The sequence below is a fragment of the Pelmatolapia mariae genome, linkage group LG16_19 (assembly GCF_036321145.2).
Source record: "Pelmatolapia mariae isolate MD_Pm_ZW linkage group LG16_19, Pm_UMD_F_2, whole genome shotgun sequence".
Classification (NCBI taxonomy): domain Eukaryota; kingdom Metazoa; phylum Chordata; class Actinopteri; order Cichliformes; family Cichlidae; genus Pelmatolapia; species Pelmatolapia mariae.
This window is the reverse complement of record NC_086241.1, coordinates 29838444-29846659: the sequence shown is the minus strand read 5'-3', so window position 1 is coordinate 29846659 and position 8216 is coordinate 29838444.

Below are 8216 nucleotides of genomic sequence, written 5' to 3'. Positions count from 1 at the left end.
ATTTCTGCCAGGTTTGGGGCGAATCTGGCGAGATAATTCACCATGCCGAGGATTGTCTCCAGCTCTGCAGCGTTTTCTGGAGGTTTCATGTTTTTGATAGCTTTTACCTTGATCTGGGTCTGGTTTCAGCCCGTTGGTTGTGAGCTTGTGTCCGAAAAACTCACCTCTGTAACACAGATGCGGCACTTTTCTGGATTGAGTTTTAAACCTCTCTCTCTGGTGCGGTTGAGCATGGCTTTGAGGTTTTTGTCGTGTTCCTCTTTTGTTTTTCCGAACACAATGATGTCGTCCACGATGCCTGCCACTCCTTCCAGGCCTTCATACGTCTCATCAATCCTCCTCTGGAACTCATCTTGAGCAGACACAATGCAAAAGGGGAGTCTGAGGAAACGGTATCTGCCGAAGATTGTATTGAAGGTAGTCAAAAAGGATGACTCTTCACTTAGCTTGATGGCCCAATAGCCGGAACGTGCGTCGAGGATGCTGAAAAATTTTGCACCTGTAAGCTTGTGTGTCACATCCTCAAGAGTGGGGAGTGGATAGTGTGGTCTCATTATGGCTTTATTTAGAGGTCTTGGGTCCAGGCACAGCCGGAGTTTGGGTCTTTTCGGGTTCTCGCAGATTACAAGAGCGTTGACCCATTTGGTGGGCTCTGTGACTTTTTGGATAATCTTGTCTCTTTCCATATTGTCCAGCTCTGATTTGACCCGATCTCTGAGGGCAAAAGGCACTCTTCTTGGTGGGCACACAACTGGTGCGACAGTCGGGTCCACGGTGAAACTGCACTCACCTTGGAATTCCCCATTGCCTTTGAAAACGTCAGAATATTCGCTCATAATGTCTGGTGCTTTGGTGTGCTGCCCTGCTTCCATGCTCTCCGTTACTGTGTACACAACCTTAATGAGTCCGAGGGCTTTGCATGCTCTGAAGCCTAATATTGGTGGGCCGTTGCAGTCAACAAAATGAAATGTCTGTTCTGATTTTCGGTCTTTGTATCTGCTAATCAACTCACAGTGTCCGTTGAGTGGGTGGCCCCCATAGCCAAACAGTTTGTCCTTGTCCTCCCTGAGTGGAGTTTGTAGCATTCGGAAAGTGTTGGCTGGTATGATGTTCGCTTGTGCTCCGGTGTCCAACTTGAAGGTGAGTTTTATCTTATTTGGTCCCAGTAGTATGTCTGCAAACGGACTGTCTCCATTATCCTCTGCAGCTATGGTGTCTATGAACAGCTCTGGCTCTGAATCATTAGCCTCTTGTACAGTGTGCACCTCTCTGTGCCCTGTTTTTCTTTCCACGTTGCTCTTGGATCTGCATACTTTTGCAAAGTGGTTGAATTTTTTGCATTTCAGACACTGCTTTCCTTTGGCTGGGCAATCAGTTCGTTTGTCGTGATTCCCCCCACATGCCATGCAGGCTTTGTTTTGGTGTCTGGAACTTTCACTTGCTTTGCTGGTTTGCGGTAAGTTTTGTGGTTTTTCGCCTTTGCGACGTACGGCATGTACTTCATGGTTGTCGTTAGTCATAGCTTTTAGCTGTGACTGTGCTAGCTCATAGGAACGGGCTATGTCTATAGCTTTCTCTAGCGTAAGAGTCCGCCCTTGGCTAAGTAGCTTCTCTCTGACGTGAGGAGAGTTGGTTCCAAACACTATTCTGTCTCTGACCATTTCTTCACTCTTATCATAATCACAGTCTTTAACAAGGAGTTTTAGCTCTGTGACGAAGTGCTCAAAGGACTCACCGCTGTCTTGTGTTTTTTCGTGGAATTTGTATCTGGCGAATATAGGGTTAGCTTTCGGCGTGAGGTACGTTGTGAAGCCGTTGTAATACGTTTGTAGCATCTTAGCTTCGTCTTCTGTTAGGTTCCACGTATTACTTATATCTCGTCCTTTGTCTCCGATCCACAAAAGTAGGAAGCTGCACTTTTGTTCCTCTGACTTGTCTTTGAGTGGTCCAGAAAACATTAGCTCCACATGCTGTTTGAAGCGGCACCAGGCGTCGGGTAGGTTGGACGAGTCCCAGTCCATTCTCGGGGCTGGTACACCGTAGGCTTCCATTTTCTTCCCTTTTTTTTTTTTTTCCGAGTGGGTCCGCTGAGGAGTTACTCACTCTGACACCATGTTGTGTCTTCACTGCTTATGAAGAAATCGCCTCGGAGTTATCATACAGATTCTTTTATTCCGTATATATAGAACAACGCATCCACGCAACTGTCAACTGCCAAGCTAGCACATGAACGCACACCCGGCATACATCTGTACTTCCGGTGATTTCAAAATAAAAGTTCGAACATTACACTGTTGTCTCCTCAGATGCAATTTAACACCTCCACGTCTCCCTCTTTTCCTCTTCCTCTTCTCACTCGTTCTGTTATAGTCTCTATGTATAAAATCTGGCATACATGAGGTGAGGTCCTTACCATCATACGGTAAGTTAAGTTGTAACAGTTCGTCGCGGGAGTAAACAATCCTCAGCTGACTCACGGCCTCGCCCACATCATCGGAAACAAGCCAGCACAGTAGAAATCCAACCACAATGAAGAAAAAAGAATCCATGACGTTCTCACTGTTGTGGAACCTGTGTCACTTTGTAAGAAAACTGTCACTTCCTTCAACCAAAACACATGCCAGCGATAGAAACGAAAAGAAACGATAAGAACTTAAAAACTTAAAAACTTAGGATGCCAAGCTCTTACTCACTGCCGGTCGCTGCGTGCGCATGCGCCCTGCACAGGGTAGGGTAGCTTTTGTCCTGTAATAAATGAAATGATGATTTAAAAACTGTACCTTTACTTGCGTTATTTTTGTTTAATATTAAAATTTGTTTGGTGTTCTGAAAAATTGCAACAAATATGCAAAAAAAAATAAGAAATCAGGACAGGGGAAATGCTTTTTCACAGCATTGTGGTTGGAGTTCAGACCTTACAGTGCCCAACCATACATTCATGCTTGACTGTATATTGGAGTCCATGTCAAAAGGTCAACAATCTAAGCAGTTCTCAGTGCTTCCTCTCTCCAAGGATCTTCTCCAGCTCTTCTGTGGCAATAATGAGAAGTTCTCAAACTAGCTTAGAGACATACTATAAAGAGAGCTTTGGCCTGCATATTGTTTGCTAAACTTTCTAAAGTTTTAAAAGGTAAAACAGTGACAACACAATACAGCATCCTGTTTAGGTTTCTATATAATTTTCTTTATATTTTGTCTTTGGTTTGTAAAATGACTTCAGTTACCCATTTATGTCATCTTAACAAAGAGTTCTTAAAAGAGTTGCAAACCACACAGCCACATTTTGAACACATATTTGTTTGTATATGTTCGTGTCCATGTGGCTACACACTTTCAGTCAATGTATTTTTGTAGCTGTACTCTTGTTATTAAAGCAATTTTATAAAGTCCTGACATTAAGGACAATCTGTAAATTAGAGCAACAAAAAAGAGAAAGATTAAAAAGGGAACACATTGTCCCGAAAAGGTTCATTTAAGGTGCAATATTTCTCTTTTTTTAAGCAAGTCAGAGGTCCAACAGCCATCTCATAGCAAAATCCAGAAGTCTAACAAGACACACTAGGGAAAACAGCTGTAGACCAAAAGCACAACAAAGAATTGAGGTGAGACCAAGATTATAAATACACACAAGGTAATTAGGGCAACAGCAGGGTAAACAGCTGAAAATAATCAAGCATTACAAGACAAGGGAAGCAAAACTAAACAGCAAACATGAGACAAGAAACTATCAAAATAAAACAAGAAACCCAAGGCACGGGAAAACCTGACTCTAACCCTAACATAGATGTAAGATAAGATAAGATAAGATAAGATAACCTTTATTAGTCCCACACGTGGGAAATTTGTTTTGTCACAGCAGGAAGTGGACAGTGCAAAAGTTATGAAGCAAAATTAGAATAAAATAAGAATAAATACAGTACACAACTGTACAGAATAGAATAAAATAAAATACTATATACAGTAGAATAAAATAGAATAAAATATACAATAAGATAAAAAATAGAATACAAATGCTATATACTGAGTAAAAATACAGCGATGCCAGAAAAGATTATTGCACATTAGTGTTATTGCACATTTGTGGATGTGTGTGTTTGATCAGTTAAAGTCTTTGTTGTGGAGTCTGACAGCAGTGGGGAGGAAAGACCTGCGAAATCTCTCCATCCCACACCGTGGGTGCCGCAGTCTCCCACTGAAGGAGCTGCTCAGTGCTGTCAGAGTCTCCTGCATGGGGTGGGAGATGTTGTCCAACAGGGATGACAGCTTAGCCACCATTCTCCTGTCACTCACCACCTCCACTGGGTCCAGAGGGCATCCTAGAACAGAGCTGGCCCTTCGGATCAGCCTATTCAGTCTCTTCCTGTCCCCAGCAGAGATGCTGCCACCCCAGCAGACCACACCATAGAAGATGGCTGAGGCCACCACAGAGTCATAGAAGGGTCTCCGCAGCAGGTACAGCCTGCTCTCCCCTTTCCTGTAGAGGGAGTCTGAATTATGAGTCCAGTCCAGTTTGTTGTTCAGATGAACACCAAGGTACCTGTAGCTGTCCACAGCCTCGATGTCCATACCTTGGATGTTCAGTGGTTGCAGTGGAGGATGTTTGTGCCTGCGGAAGTCTACCACCAGCTCCTTGGTTTTACTGGCATTGATCTGGAGGTAGTTCAGCTGGCACCAGTCCACAAAGTCCTGAGTCAGTCCTCTGTACTCCTTGTCGTCCCCATCAGTGATGAGGCCGACTATTGCAGAGTCATCAGAGAACTTCTGCAGGAAGCACTGGGTGGAGTTGTGGGAGAAGTCTGCAGTGTAGATGGTGAAGAGGAACGGAGCCAGAACCGTTCCCTGTGGGGCCCCCGTACTGCAGACGACCCTGTCCGACACACAGCCCTGAGTCCTCACATACTGTGGTCGGTCAGTGAGGTAGTCCAAAATCCAGGTAGTGAGGTGATGGTCCACTCTAGAGTTCTCCAGCTTGTCCTTCAGAACCAAGGGAAGAATAGTGTTGAAGGCACTGGAGAAATCAAAGAACATGATTCTCACAGTGCTTCCAGCGGTCTCCAGGTGAGCGAGGGAGCGATGTAGGAGGTGAATGACGGCATCATCCGCTCCAATGCCAGGCTGGTAGGCAAACTGAAGTGGGTCCAGTGATGAGCTTACCAGGCGCCGAAGCTGAGCCAGGACCAACCGCTCCAGGGTCTTCATCAGGTGGGATGTCAGAGCCACCGGCCTGTAGCTGTTGAGGTCCTTGGGGCGTGAAGTCTTTGGCACTGGTACAACACAGGAGGTTTTCCAGAGCTGTGGGACTCTTCCCAGCCTCAGGCTCAGGTTGAAGAGGTGCTCCATCACACCACACAGGACCGCGCAGGACCTGACGATGCCATCGTCAGGTCCTGCGTGATGGCATCAGCTCGAGAGCTGATGCCATCTGGGCCCGCTGCCTTCTTGCCATTAATCCTCCTCAGTTCCCTCCTAACCTGGGTGGTTGAGAGAGACAGGCTGGAGCCTTGTGTTGAGTGTGTATTGGATGCTGTTGTTGGGGGTGGGAGGAGCATGGCAAGATGGGAATAAAATGAGCAGGAGAATTAAATATAAACAAAATCTAACCATGAACAGAATCCAGACAGCTAAACGAAAATGAAAATAAAAACATAAAGAATCAAATTTGCAAATAATTGGTGAATGTAAAAGCCTATAAGTGATGCATTGGTTTGCACTTTTTCCTAACAGCGGTTGGTTTCTGGGTTTGAATGCATCATCTGACTAGAGCCTTTCTGTGTGGACAATGCATGTTCTCCCCGTGTCTGCAGTTACTGTGGTTAGGTCTAAACTACCCATAAATGTGATTGTGAAGGGTTGTCTGTCGCTCTCTATTAGTCCTGTGACAGACTGGTGACCCATCAAGGATGCATTTCACCTCTTGCCTCATGCCCCAAAAATTAAAACATTCAGAGTTAGCCGCAAACAGCTTCATGACACCATGCTGAGCATCTTGGTTTTATCTCCTCCACTTCCTCATCTATAACCACAGCCTTTTTTCATGGCATTTGTTTGACAGCCGAATAATGACATTGATGTGTACATATTTAGTGTAAGCATAAATCAGCATAAAAGAAAAAAAAGAAGTTGACAAGAACTGCTAAGTGGCAACTTGAATGTAAACAACCAGACTATCTATCTATCTGTCTATCTGTCTGTCTATCTGTCTGTCTATCTATCTGTCTATCTGTCTGTCTGTCTATCTGTCTGTCTGTCTGTCTGTCTGTCTGTCTGTCTGTCTGTCTGTCTGTCTGTCTGTCTGCCTGCCTGCCTGCCTGCCTGCCTGCGGTGTAATTCTGTGTTTGTGTCCCAGGAACACCCTCTCTACGTATACCTAAACTTTTGGGTGTTCATAGCTCTTCAGCAGTTGACCTCTGTGCATGACTGCTGTCTCAATGCAATTTTTACTCTTTTTCATTAAAATAAATTCAAGTTTTTATTTGATAATCCATAATAAAGTTGATGTTGTGGGCTTTAAAAATCAAAACAATGACTTACAGTTTTTCTCAGTTGCTTTGGTGCATTTCTCACAACAGAATTGATCTCTGCACCACTACTAAGGCTCTTCACAAAACAATTAGTGCAAACTGCAAAACATGGTGGATAACTTGCTAAAGTGAGTCACTTCATCAAAAAGAAAAGTCAGTTGTTCAAAAGCAAGTCAGTTGCTCAAAATAAGTAGTCAATGCTTCAAAAGCAAGTCCCTTAATCAAAACAGATAATATATTCATCAAAAGCAAGTACTTATATCAATCAAAGTGTCAGGGCTGTCACAATTACAAGTCATTACACCAGCACCTTTGGTCACAAAAGCAAATGGTTTGAACATGTTCTCATTGTGACGGATTTCTTTTTAGGTGCTTCCCAATGACATGTCAAGTCTGGACAGCATGCATGGCATGTAGAAAACCATAAATTGTAAAGGAAAATCAAGACACTTCATATGCACTCCTGATAATATTCAATTGAAACTGTGCACAGCATTGTGCAACTGGGGAAATACAGTAAATCAAACATTTTACAGCAAACATAAACTCACTTAGACAGTAAAGCTTACTGCAGTAGTTATGAAACAAAAAAAACCCTGAAAAACAGACACTGCTGCATATCAATCATTGATATCTAGACGCTCCCGTCTGTCTGCCCACATATTTTCATCAACATCACAGCGAATGTCAGCTCTATCGATGCATCGGGGAAAGTATCTTCTGGAGTGTCGAATCCACCCTCTGCAGGACTCTGCTGTGATGTCATCACAAGCTGCATCCATAGCTGCTAGCAGGGTCATTTGGGTATGTGGATGCCTGTCATATACCTTCCACCTCCAGGAAGAGAAAAACTCCTCAATTGGATTTAGGAATGGAGTGTAAGGAGGAAGAAACTCCATAAGCATCCTGTCGTGTGCTGCAAACCACTGCCTGACTACAGCAGAGTGATGGAAGCTAACATTATCCCAAACCACTACATACATTGTCCAATTGTCACCAGGATCATCCCTTTCATTTTGTGGGATTAGGTCCCTATAAAGAGCGTCCAGAAAAGCCAACAGGTGTTGTGTATTGTATGCACCAATACGAGGAATATGGGTGTGAACGCCATTTTCTGAGATTGCTGCACACATTGTAGTATTTCCTCCTCGTTGGCCTGGGACATCAGTGGTGGCTCTTTCTCCAATGTGATTTCGTCCACGCCGTCTGCCTTTTGCGAGATTGAATCCCGCTTCGTCAAGATATACAAACGTGTGCAGGGGTTCCCTGGCCTCCAATTCCAGGATACGCTATACAAAGGATGAGAATAAAAAAGTTTGTAATGGTGCATTTGGCACAACAGATTGTACAGTGTGAATTGTAAATAGGATTACAGTAACATGCATAAATGTAAGTGCAGTACATGGCCTAAACTTTTACAGTAAACAGAGGTACATTTGCAAACATGTTTTACCTGTACATACTGGTGACGGAGCTCCTTCACTCGATCACTGTTCCGTTCAAATGGTACTTTGTACAATTGCTTCATGGACATTTCATTCCGTCTGAGGACTCTGTCTATGGTGGAAATTGATATTGACTGAATATTTCCGAAGATGGTGTCATCTTCTACGACAGTTCTTTGTATTTCTCTCAGTCTTAAAGCGTTGTTTGCAGCCACCATTGCACAAATTCTTTCCTCTTGCTGCGGAGTCA